At 42.3% G+C, this 12,697-nt stretch overlaps 1 protein-coding gene across 1 annotated transcript in view; it reads right to left on the bottom strand.

Moving 5' to 3' along the window:
- Positions 1-12,697, bottom strand: part of Pglyrp1 (peptidoglycan recognition protein 1) — a 147,826-nt gene that overhangs the window by 93,101 nt on the left and 42,028 nt on the right. The gene's annotated exons all lie outside the window — the stretch shown is intronic.

Raw genomic sequence — 12,697 nt, 5'->3', positions numbered from 1 at the left:
TTCTGGGAGAGTCATGGCCCCAGGTTGGATCAAATTAAGACTTTTCTGTATGGCATATGTCCTTACCATCTCCAGAAATATTTGACTTGCATGGAGAACCAAATGATGGATACAGATACTGACTATTGGCAGGTGGGTCTATTCTCTGAGTCTGACTGCATCTTGCCACCATGATTATGAGGCACTGGGTTCTTGCTAAATTATACAAGCATCACATAGCTTAAGGTGACACTTAGATGGAGTATGAGGAATTTCCTCCTCCTCAATGAGGAAGAATAAGTCTCTCTGACATGAGTCCACAGCTTAAAGTCCCCAAATGTTAGGAAAGTGAGATTTCTCTTCATCATTCTGACTCTCTGAAATGTGCACTTTGAGGAATGGAGACAATGGTGTGTGTGGAGTCCTGGGTACTGTTCCTAAGATGGGGTCATCATATCTAGGAGTTGAGATAGAAGACAAGGAGCTGGATCACAACCTACTCTGTGCCAGGGGTCAAAGGTCATTTTGCTCTTGTTCTGATCTTGATTTAGAAAGGTCAAGTTCAATGCTTCTATTTCAGGTAAGTCTCTGACAAAAACAAAGAGAGTTGTAGGAGGCATGTATGTCCTTGTGCTCACAAATAAGCACTAGGGAGACCAGCAATATTAAATACACAAGGTTATATCTTCAAAGGGAGAGATGTTTCACTTTTCTCCTATCAAGAAAACTGGAAGTGGAGATGATTAATAGCCTAGTGACTTTTGCACTACCTGTATGGTGAAGAAACACCAGTTCCCCCAGACCCTTACCATGAGCTTGTTTATTTTGAGTTGTTTTCTCAGTTAATCTATAGATTATAGATTATAGAATCTATATTTATGGAAGATGTCATTTTTTATACTTTACAAGGATTTCAACGTAGTCAAATCTCAGTGCTTACAAGATTAAGCTAATTATCACTAGGAATCTTTTTCCAAATTGATCTGTGTGTAAATATGGCAAAAAAAATCTAACCAGGGTCAGACTCTCAAAGTTTGAACCAACACCAGCTAGAGAGCAGTGTTGAACCAGACTTCTTTCTTGCCTCTCATGGATTGACACACTGCTGACCATGGTGTTTGCAGAGACCCCCACAAAGAGTGTTCTAGGAAACCAGTGTGGTGAATGGGGATTCAAGATGAAGAAACTACTTATCAGCTAGGGGTCTTCAAGAGGAAAAAGTCAGAGCCTTAGGCAAACAATCAAGACCCTAATCAGTTCTCTGTCCTAGGATGGATGGCTCCTCCCTGTGCCTTAGAGCATGCAGAACAGGCTTTCCTTTCTTCTTCTGTGGAAGAAGGAGCTACAGTCCATTGATTCCAGGTGACTAGCCTGTAGACCAGGGCAGCTCTTTGTCCTATCAGTGTCTACAAATTCTTCTACATCACAGGCTAGGCTGGCCTCTGACAGTGAGATCTTCATGTCCTCTCAAGTTCTCAGGAAGGTAGGAGCTGACACCCACAGACTGTTGGGGACTGATAGAGATGTGTATGAATCTCACAGTCAGGTGGCCTGGCTTCCAGGGAGAGGAGGCTGGAGGCAAATGTCCACAGGGTGACACTTAAAACCTGGATTCTTTCTGCCCTTGGATTCTCACCAGGCAAAGACTCCAGAGTCCTCAAATTCACTGGGCTCTCCCTTGCCTTTCCTCAGGTCTCCAAGAGGTGACCCACCACAGTTCTGCAGTGGGGTGGCACACTCTGACTTGCTTTGCTTTTAATTTGTGTCTTTGCAATACCACCCTGAACTTACTTCAGGATGGAGAACCTGTTCAGCAGCCCACCTTTGGACCTCAGCAACCCCTTCCTAGTGGAGACAGAACCTATCAGAACTGGGTGACAACAGTGATCCAGGCTGGAGAGGAGCTGAGATTCACCTGTCATACACACCACTGCTCTCAGAACACCATGGTCCCTACAGACTTCAGTGAGGAAATGTCGAAACCCCAAACACTGGGGAGATGGAAGCATATTGTGAAGGGTGCATGGGACACAATCAAAACTTGTTTCATAGTGGCCTCCAGGTCAAGAAGCCAGGAAGATTGGTGGTACATGCAATGCCATCATTCCTCAGGCTGTTTCTGCTTTCCATGCGATGTCAGTGCTACTGGTCTGTGTCTGTATGAAACACATAAGGAGCAGAGATAACAGATGAGAGGTCCATGGGAAGGGAAAAGATGACACAGGATGTGGACATGGTTTTCCTCTGGTGATTATCAGACATCACTCTTCTTCATTCTCTTCTTTCTCGGAAGGGCCAGAGTGGAGTAGACAAAATTTTTCCTGCTTGTTGAATCAATCAATCCCTGTTCATAACAGACCAGAATATGATAGAGGAGGGAGAGACTGAAGTATTATTATTGCCGTGTCTGCTAACATCTGTGCCTTTGATTATAGTTAGCTGAGGAAAAGGAAGAAGGATTTCTTTATGGAAGTATTTGTTACACATTTACAACTAGAAGGAATGTCATAGGAACCAGAATATAACAAAAAATATGTCTCATTGAAAAATTTCCCCAAGCTTGCTTCAAAATTTGCAAACCAGAGAAAATTCCCCTACTGTGAAACCTCTAACTATAGACTGTTGTAACCTGACCAGAGCTGCAGCCCTGAGCCATGTCATTGGAGCCTCTTCCCAGATTGAGCATTGAGCAATGAGGACAACCTGTTAGATTTCTGAGGAGCTTGAAAAAAGGAAGACAGAAACGTAGGTGCCTGACCTTAGACAGGCAGGGCTGTATTTATTGGTGCACAGAGAAAGGAGCATAACTCTAAAAGATGGCTGGAAATGACTGCAGCATGCATCTTATATTTCCTCCCTTCTAGAGTTTCCTTGCATGGTTGCAAGAGAATTTGAGATGTGTAGTTTTTGAACAGAAAAACTGTTCCTGCCCACACTTATGTGGCAGAGACTGCATAAGTAGAAACTCTATGGATGGCCACTTATGTTAACCAACACACTAAGCACACCAGCCAGTTAAGACCACCCTCTTTCATGTGTTGGAAATTACTTGTTACAAAACTACAAAGCAACTCACCCTTATTGAATGAATAGGTCTCCAAATTAGAGACCCCCCCCCACACCCTATCCTCTCACCCCTTCCATGGAAGTTTAGCACTGATTCACTGTCCATTCGTTTTCTTTTAACATTTCACTGAGTTTTCCCATTTTCATTTCTTCTGCTCTTCTTAGTACTCAGGTAAGCACAATAATTACTGATGGTCAAATAGTGGTACCCATGTTCCATGAAACCACATTCCCTTGATGTGCTGTAGACTGAGAGACATCTTCTTAACTCATGGAATGTGCCAAAGGTCACCTCAAAGATGAGGCTCTAAAACCCTTGATCTCCAACTGCTGTTGTGTTTCTCTGGTTCCTCCTTCACCTGCCTAGATTGTCAGGATCCTGCTGAGGAGCTGACTCTGTCCCTCAGCACAGCTGGTGAGAAACGCAGGCCCCAAGAGTACAGCCTTTGGATAACTAATTCCTAGCAACGGCCTCAAGCCTCTACTTGAATGTGTCCCCACTGACAGCTGCTGGTAGCAAAAGGCCATGGGAGTATACAGCAGGTGACAACTATTGTTCAAAAGGTCAACATATCAGAACCTAGGGTTCTAGTGGAGGAAACCATCATGCAAGGCATTTAGGAATTACTCATTTTTTAATGAATTGGCTGTTTCTTGCTGTAAACTTCTTGTGCAATAACAGCTATGATATCTTTCCATTACCATGCATCTTCATAAAATGTATATATGTAATCTCATGATTATATCTCCATCTTATGGGCACATATATTTGTGGGTGGTCAGGAAGATAGCTTTTCATTTAGCTGTATAATTTTGATATATAGAAAATACACTAGGATATGCTTCATAGCCAGATCCATTTTCCCATGAGACTGTAGACAGTTAAAGCCCGCTTTGTTCCTTTTGCTCAGACTAACACAGAAAATAATAATCTCTCCTCAGTCTAACACAAACTGCACACATTTAGCTCATTTTTACCTCAGAGCAAGTTCAAACCAGACTAAAGGACTTTGTATATAGAACACAAGTTTAAAACTTCACAGTTATGCACAAAGTCAGAGTCACAGTTATCTACCAAGGCTGTTAATACAAAACACCCTAAGGAAAGCCTGCCAATTCTTCACTTGCCAAGTGTGTTGATAAAAAGCTGTGTCTCAGAGTTTGTTGCACTGGACACTGAGCTCCCTCCCTCTGGTCCTGAGGCCTTGGAACCTTGTGTTGCTATGGTAATGACTCTGCTCCTTATCGTCTATTCTAGGAATGTACTATGACCTTGAGAATTTTGAAACTTTTCTCAGGATTTTGAGGAGTCTCCTGTTAGAAATGGGAGAAGTCAGGCAAGAGAGAAGGATCAGAGTTTAAAAGAGGCTGTAGACTTAGAGAAAAAGCAAAGAGAGAACAGGAAAGAGATCAGGGAACTGACTTAGAACAATGAAGTGAATGGACTGAAAGACCACAGTGTATATAGATTCTTTTGCTGCTCCTCAGATTAGATTCCTAGCTGGTTGTTAGTTTCTTCCTCAGACCCTGAGAGGGAGTTATCCAGGGCTGGACCCCAATAGCCCTCATTTTGTCCCCACATATGTGTGCACACCACACACACACACACCTCTCACACATATCGTTAGATAAGATCACAGTCCTGGCCAACACTGTGTCTTCTTGCCTGCAATCTCTGCTGAAATTCGAAGGGTGGTGTTTGACTCCTTTGCCTGGGAAGCTCAGAATGACCAGCTTTGTATGTTTCTATGTTAAGCCAAGAGCTACCCCTCCTTCATACCCACTCAAGTTTGACCTCCTTATTTCAAATACATCAGTCCAATATGTGCTGCATATATGTATAAAAGTTCTGCTCTTCTAAAGAACACTGACTAATAAAAAGTCCTTTTATTTGTTGCCTTACTAGTCTTTCAGGATGTTTCTGCACATACAGAAATCCTGTAGATTGTACAGCTAGAATGGAAGATTCATCTTAGCACAATTTGGGGACCATATCCAAGCACCAACCATCAATGGTTTCTAGTACTGCAACTGGGAGGTAGCTAGATGTTAGGCACCCCCTGGTGAAAGAATGGATGAAGATGTTCTTTTTTGTTATGTAATGTGTTTGACTGTTTTGGATGTCTGTACCTGCATGTGGTAGCCCTGGATACCAGAAGAGAGCATTAGATGCCCTGGAACTGGAGTTACTTTACAGATAGTTATAAATCACCATGTAGGTACTGGCAATTGAACCCCAGTCCTCTTCAGTGCTTTTAGCCACTGAGCCTTCTCTTCAGATCAGATATTTTTATGTTCTAAGAATATATATTCAACTTGGGAATGAAAATATGTGTTGGCAACTATGGTAGTTTGAATGGGAATAACCCCCATTTAAATGGTTAGTCCCCAGCTGGTAAACTGTTTGGGAAGAGTTAGGAGGTGTGACCTTTGAGGATGTATGTAACTAGGGGAGGGATTTAGGTTTCAGAAAACTTGTGCCATTCCCAGTGTGCTCTCTGCCCTCTTCTTACAGTTTGAGATGTGAGCTGCTCCTGCTGCCAGGACTTCACTCCACTCTCATGAAATCTAACCCTCTGGAACTGTAAGCCCAATTAAAGACTTTCTCTTCTAAGTTGCCCTGGTCATAGTACCTTATTATACTGATAGGAAAGTAGCTAATGAAGCAACTTATTTCAGAACACACGGAAAAATGTTGTCTTGGATGGAGATAATGAAAGAAGACTAAGGTGACAGATGCCAAAGCTGAAAGATGGGTGCATGGCCACTATTTATGAATACATGTTTTATTTAATAAAGTAATTTTTTAGTACAAATATTACTTGCTGAAACTGGGAATGGGCATTGTAGACAGACTTTTCTGTGTCCTGCCAGTCAGCTCCGTCCTGACAGCCCATGCCTCCAAAAACACACAGAGACTTATTATCAATTACAAATACTTGGCTGATAGCTTAGGCTTGTTACTAACTACTTCTTAGATCTTAAATTATCCCATAATTCCTATTTACACTCTACCACACTGTACCTTTTTTCAGCATGGCATGCTCATCTTTCTTCTCTCTCAGTCTCCTAGTGATTTTGCTCTTCTTCCCAACATCCTCTCTGTTTGGCTTTCCCACCTAACCTCTTCCTTCCTAGCTATTTGTCAGTCAGCTCTTTTATGAAACCAATCAGAAGACACCTAGACAAAGACACATCTTCACAGTGTACAAAAAGTGTATTCCTTAACAGGGTACCTCAGGTCCTATAAGAAATATCATTCCTGATATCCTGACAAGATGAAATAAAAGCCAGGAAATCACTAGGATAGAAATAAAGTCATGAATCAGTGGAAAGAGATTGTCTGTCTTCCCCCAGCCCTCTCCTTCCCTTTTTATGCATTCTGAGTTCTCACCCCTTTGGATACTCACTTCACAGTATTTCTATCTCCTCAGTTAATTCTTCACTGAAATGTCCTCACAGACACATCGGAGGTGTGCCACAACTTCTAAGGAATTTCTAAATCAAACCAAATTCATAATGAGAACTAGCCATCACAACTCCCTCAAAACATTAGAGATATATAGAAGGGCTATACGCCAGGAAGTGGGTAGCTTTAATTTTTTAAATTATATTTTCTTTATTTGTGTGTGCATACCTGTTTGCATGTCCTCACTTGTATGTGTGTGCCTGTATGAACGTCCGTGTGTGTGTGTGTGTGTGTGCATGTGTATGCCATGCAATATGGAAATCAGTTTTTTAGAGCAATAGCGATAAACCAAGAACAATTTAAATCACTTTTAAAAGACAAGTGACACCATAAATTATAGTTTCAAAAAATGAAAATCTAAGTGTCTATGAGAAATATTTTTGTTTTGGGGCCTTCAAAGTGATTTGTGTAGCATTATCCTATCCATACCAGGAAAAGTGTGATACTGTGTGTGCACACTTATACAAATATAGAAAATGGAAACACTGTGTTATAATCACAGTTACCTTTGGAGTGTGAGCACAATTCATATTTCAGAACACAGAGAATAATCTTATTACTTCTTTGAGAATTTCATATATTGTACTTTGATTGTAGTCAATGTCCACTGTGCCTCTAAGAGTCACAACTCCTTCACACCCACTCAACTTTGTCCTCATTATTTTAAATCCATCAGTTCCAATCTGTGCTGCCTGCATACTTGTGGATATGGGACTATCTACTGAAACATGGTCAACCTTCCACACCCTTAAAGAAAACTAACCCTCTTTCTCCCTGAATTCATCAGTTACCAATAACTCCTCACCTCGTGGTAGGACTTCATGCTCTCCTCACTTGTACACTCCCTTCATGTTGGGATTTTGTCTGGCTTGAACCTGCACAGGTCTTGTGCACAGCCATATATGAATTCATGTATGCAACTGCCTGATCTGAAAACATCATTTTGTGGTAGCCATCCATCACCTCTGAAACATCCACTCCCTCTTCTGAAACAGTTTCTTAGCCTTGAGAGGAGGGGTGGAACTTTGATGTCTCATTTAGGGCTGAGCAACCCACAGTCTCTTATTCTCTGAACATTGCTCAGTTATGGGTCTCCATATTAATCACTATTTGCAAGAGAAAGATGAGGGTTGAGAGATGCACTAATTTCCCTATGGCCATGGTACCCTGAGTGTGTTAGATCTTGTCTGATCTCAGAAGCTAAGCAGGGTCAGGCCTATTTAGTACTTAAATGGGACGCATGTGTTAATCTATGCTTATAATGACAAATCATTGAGAGTTGGCTTAGTACTATGTTTACTTAGCCCAATAATAGTAATAAATTTTCCCATAAGAACTGGAACCTGTCTAGCCACAAGTTCATGTCCTGAAATGCCATAAACATAAAATAAAAAGCATAAAGGACAGCTGGGCAGTGATTGTGCATTTCTTTAATCCCAGAATGTAGGCAGTAGATCCAACTGTGTTCAGGGACAGCACAGTTGACAGAGAGTGTTCCAGGACAGTAAGAACTATACAGGGAAAACCTGTCTTGAAACCTCCAAAAAGTTTAAAAGAAAAAACCAAAAAATATGAGACATAAACTGGACCTTCATGGACCTGAGTCAAGAAGTTCAAATATACAAATCCAGGTAGTGCTGGAAGAGGCGTCCCCTAGCCTTGTCCAGTTCTTAGCACTGAGGGAAAAAAAATCCTGAAAGTAATAAATTCTCCAGGGTTCTATTATACAAGATACAAGATCACCACACAAAAATCTCCATCTTAGGTGAGAATGGCAATCAATGTATGACAGGTGATAGACCACCCAGTGGTGCAGCCAGCAATTATGACCTAATATCCCAAAGGATCACCCAGAGCTGAGACAGTCTCCTGGGAACTAATAGAACGGTTCTGGGATGTAAAACTGAAACCAGTAAACAGACAGTATTGTACTCTCAGGGGCGTTCTAGGGATTAAGTTTGTTTTCAACTCTACAACAACAAACTCTTTCACCAAAATCGTAATAATAGGGTAATATCTTCAATGAAGAAGATGTTGGTTGAAATCTTTCATCTTCATTCTTTTGACAGAAGTGTTTGTTGTAGAAGTGTTGGGGTCTCATTTTCTTTTGCTCAATTTGTCTTCTAAGCACCAGACTTGATCCCACACCCCTACACATATGGGCAGCACTAACTGAACTTAGTGGGTTATCCAAAACAAATCACATAGTTGGGAAAGGGACATAATATGATATGGCAGAATTGTCCTGAGAAAACGGAGATAGATAAGATCTCATTTCATTGTACACAGGTAGGTATGAAATTCTCAATAATAAAGAAAGATGGGAAAGAATTTAACTAATAAGCTAACTCAAAATCACAAGGCATGTGAAAACCAAGGCAATGACACCTCTCCAAATCACCTATTCCACAGTAGTGGCTTCCAGTGACAGGAAAATAGACAAAATTCCACACAAAGGCATCAAAGGGAGCTGTGCATGGTTATGAATGGCTTTAATCCCAGCACAGGGGAGGCAGAAGCAGGCAGATCTATGTCATTTTAAGTCCAGCGTGGTCTATTTAGTGAGTTCTAGGACATCCAGAGGTATGTAGAGAGACCCTGTCTCAAACAAAAAGGCCAAATAAATGAGTGCAAGATGTCCAAAAAAATCAAAGGAGACACAAATAAACTGACAAATTAATTGCAACAAAACACAAAAAGGTAAATTAATTAAGGAATCCAATACAGGACAAGAGGGTGGAATTCAATTAAGAGTTAAAAAGATTGATGAAAATTTATCTGCTATGGAAAATTAGCATTGAATAAGTCTAAAATTCTGTGGAAGCTTCGTGGATCAAATGGGCCATGCATAGAGCAGCACTATCAGGGCTTGGAGACAAGATAAAAAGTAGCAGTGTTCAGTCAAAAACAAACATCAGTTTGCAGGAAGCCATGCATGGAACGTTCTTGGCTTAACCATGCATTAGCACTGCAGAATTCAAGAGCCCTGGACAGTGACACAGAGAGAGTTCCTTCACATTCGGGGACACTGTCACATTATGGAGCCTTGGAGAAATGCCTTTCTACCAGTAGGAATTTGTGACAGTAACTTTCTCCATGGTGTTACTGAAATTGGTGGGGGTTGGTTGTGAACCAAATGTGAACCAAACTGGGTTTAGCCATCCATCCTCAATAAATCAATTAAAAGAACCAAAGGAATACTGGGAAGTAGAAAGATATTTATTTAGAATGGCTAATTTGGAGGAAAGGGCAAAAAAGACAAGTGAATTCCCAATTCCATCTTCGATTCTTCAAAGTCCATTTTTCACTAGCCTCAGCTGGTCTTTGACTCTCTGAAATCCAACTTTCAGATCCTGAAGTTAAGTTGAACCTTTAAATAGAAAGCAAAGGATATGTGCATTTAAGCAGCCCAGTAAAGCTATAGACCTGCTCACCACTGCCCCATCATTGTCTGGGCTTCAGTCTCATCGTACAAAGTGGTCCTACAAGGTGGACTCTCTTTCCAGAGAGAAGGTCCCCTTTGGCTGGAGCCTCTTCATTCTCCCAGCATGAGACTACTGGGGAGATTCCCATTTTGGTGTGGAGTCCATTGTTTTAATAATATGATGCGTTGAGAGACATGAATGTCTCTTTAGAATACCATCATTTCTGCCAAGCCAGCTACAATAGGCAAAAAAAATGCTATTAATACCCAGGATCTAAGACCTGCAATGAATACTTCTCTACAGCACAGAAGGGCCTTAGACCAAGCTCTGAGTGCTTGGGTCCCATTTTGATTAAATGCAGAAGCTAAAACTTGGTTTGAAACTGGTGACTCTGAACAGACAGAGATCTTAGTCCTGTTGAGGACAGCAGTGACCAGAGGGAGAGTGTGTGGTTTCTCCACTGTGCAAAATGAGAAACAACCCCCAATTTGGACCAGTGTCACATGTCACAGTTAGAGTCAATTTGCAAGACATCTGTGTGCCAGTTTCTGTGAACAGTGAGGCACAGAGGAACTGGGCCAGCACAGTGTGAAATGTGCTTTTTTTTCTTTGGATAGTGGGAATCACAAAGTAAGTTGCATGAAATGCTTTCAGAATGAGCTGTGTAGCTGCTGGAGCTTTGGAGTGTGTCACTGGGTCACAGGAGCCACCTTGTGGCAGTGTAACGTCATGAGGTGTAGGTTCATATGGTAAAGGCATGCTGACTGTGTCACCTCTCCTTTGGAAGGCTCATAAACCACAGGAGGATCATGAGCTGCACAGGGAGGAGGATGTCATCAAAAGTGAAATGGAGGAAAGAATCCAGACTTTGGGGCTGGAAGTCCTGTTCTTCTACCTCTAGTCCCCAAGGATTCAATAAGGAGTTGCAGGATATGTTTCTTCCTGTCTCTTGGCTTATTCTACATATCAGAAGTCAAGAGCCCTGGGCAGGGACACAAAGGGGACTCCTTCTGTGTGTGTGTGTGTGTGTGTGTGTGTGTGTGTGTGTGTGTGTGTGTGTAGGGTATTGGCATATTATGGAGCCTCAGAGGAGTGGCTGTTGCACTGATTTCTGTGCCCTTTTCTATGGCTTGCAAGGGAAGGCCTACGTCCAGGTGTTGGTGAGAAAGGACCAGGAAATGCAGTCATTCATGTGGGGAAGTTAAGGGAACATTGATCTGGGCAGAATGGAGGCATACCTGCCTGAACAAAGGTACAGATCATGAGTGACAGGGAAGGAACAGTAACAGCAGAAATGTGCATGGCAGTGGCAATGGGGGTTAAATGACTTCCAGGACCCCAAGGATCTCTAAATGACTGCTTGAGGGGTGTCACTGTGAGAATGTCTGCACACACCAGCATCTCAAAGATCCTCATGTACTTCTCTTTCTTCAGTGGCTTAGGAGAAGAAGGTCAGAGAGATGGAGCAAGGGTCTCACCTGCAGGATGGATAGAGCATGTACACAGCCAGACATAGTAGGACTTCCCATGTAGCTTCTAATCTCTGGAGGGGATTCTAAGACATTCATAAACCCATCCATCCACTACCCAATCTGCTCATAAACCCATCCACTCATAAATCCATCTGCCCACCCATTCACTTGCTCATTCGTTACTCATTCTTTTCCTCTTTCATCACAAGAGTATTAAGAGTACACTGCAAACTAGACCCTGTGGCTTGCAAGTTATTGATGGAGGCATAAGGCAGAGTCTTCTCCTTATTCTCCAGAAAGAGTAAAACCACCACACCAAGAAACCTATCATCTGAAGTCCAGAGTAGTGGAAGTGGGCTGGGGAAGTCCAGGATTCAGTTGAGGCTTCATTACAGAGTCAAAATTTGTTGCTCATTTGCTTCTGCTGCCTGTACCAGACTCTCCTTGTGAGCTGTTGATTCCTAAGATGAAAGTTTCTGAACCCACAGCTCTGATATGCCCCCACAGACACCTTATGAGGCCTCCTGGGGTGGAGAAACTGGGGTTGTGGCTATACACAGATATCTTGTGTTTCTGATCTCACAGTCATGGGCTGTGTAACTTTTATTCAACCAGTGTCTTTGCTATCTCTCAGTTTCCCTACAATAGGACACATGGTAAATTACCATTGTCATGATTATAAGTGAAACTTAAGTATTAGCAATGACCTCATCTTGGGACTGAGGAGCTATTGAAATCAGTGATGCCTGCTACAAGAGACAATTCCCTGGGCTTGACCCCTAAGGACAATTACATGGCCAAGAGGATCTGTGCCCTCTACTCCTCCCATTGCAGACCCTGACCTTCCTGTGAACTCATAAGCCCAACAGAACTGTTGGCTGATGGCCTGGGCACCTGTTCAGCTATGCTGTCCATGCTAAGTCTCAGGAAAAGGAGATGACAGGTTGCCTACCCTAATCATGTTTGTCATGACAGCTACTGGTTGGTTCCACATGCTCCAAGACTTGGACGCATAATAAAGCATTGCTTACAGTCAGCTCTAGCAGGCAGTCAAATTTAAGCAATATCACAAAACTCTCAGCAGTTACCTGGAGTTCACTTTGGAGCCAGGGCTCCTTGCTTCTCACCACTCTTCCAGGATTCCACACTCTCCTCATCCTCTTCCTGCTCAAGTTCCATGGCACCTTTCTCAGAGCCACATACATGGTGAGAATCCACAGAGTCTGAGCTGAGGGGGACATCCTTGGACTGAGTTGCCATCCTCTTCCCTGTAGGTTAGAGTCAGG

This window comes from Peromyscus californicus, unplaced genomic scaffold (genome assembly GCF_007827085.1).
Source record: "Peromyscus californicus insignis strain IS unplaced genomic scaffold, ASM782708v3 Scaffold_4__1_contigs__length_199733344, whole genome shotgun sequence".
In the NCBI taxonomy this organism is placed as follows: domain Eukaryota; kingdom Metazoa; phylum Chordata; class Mammalia; order Rodentia; family Cricetidae; genus Peromyscus; species Peromyscus californicus.
Note: the sequence above shows the minus strand (reverse complement) of the source record. Positions and strands in the feature narration are given on the sequence as shown.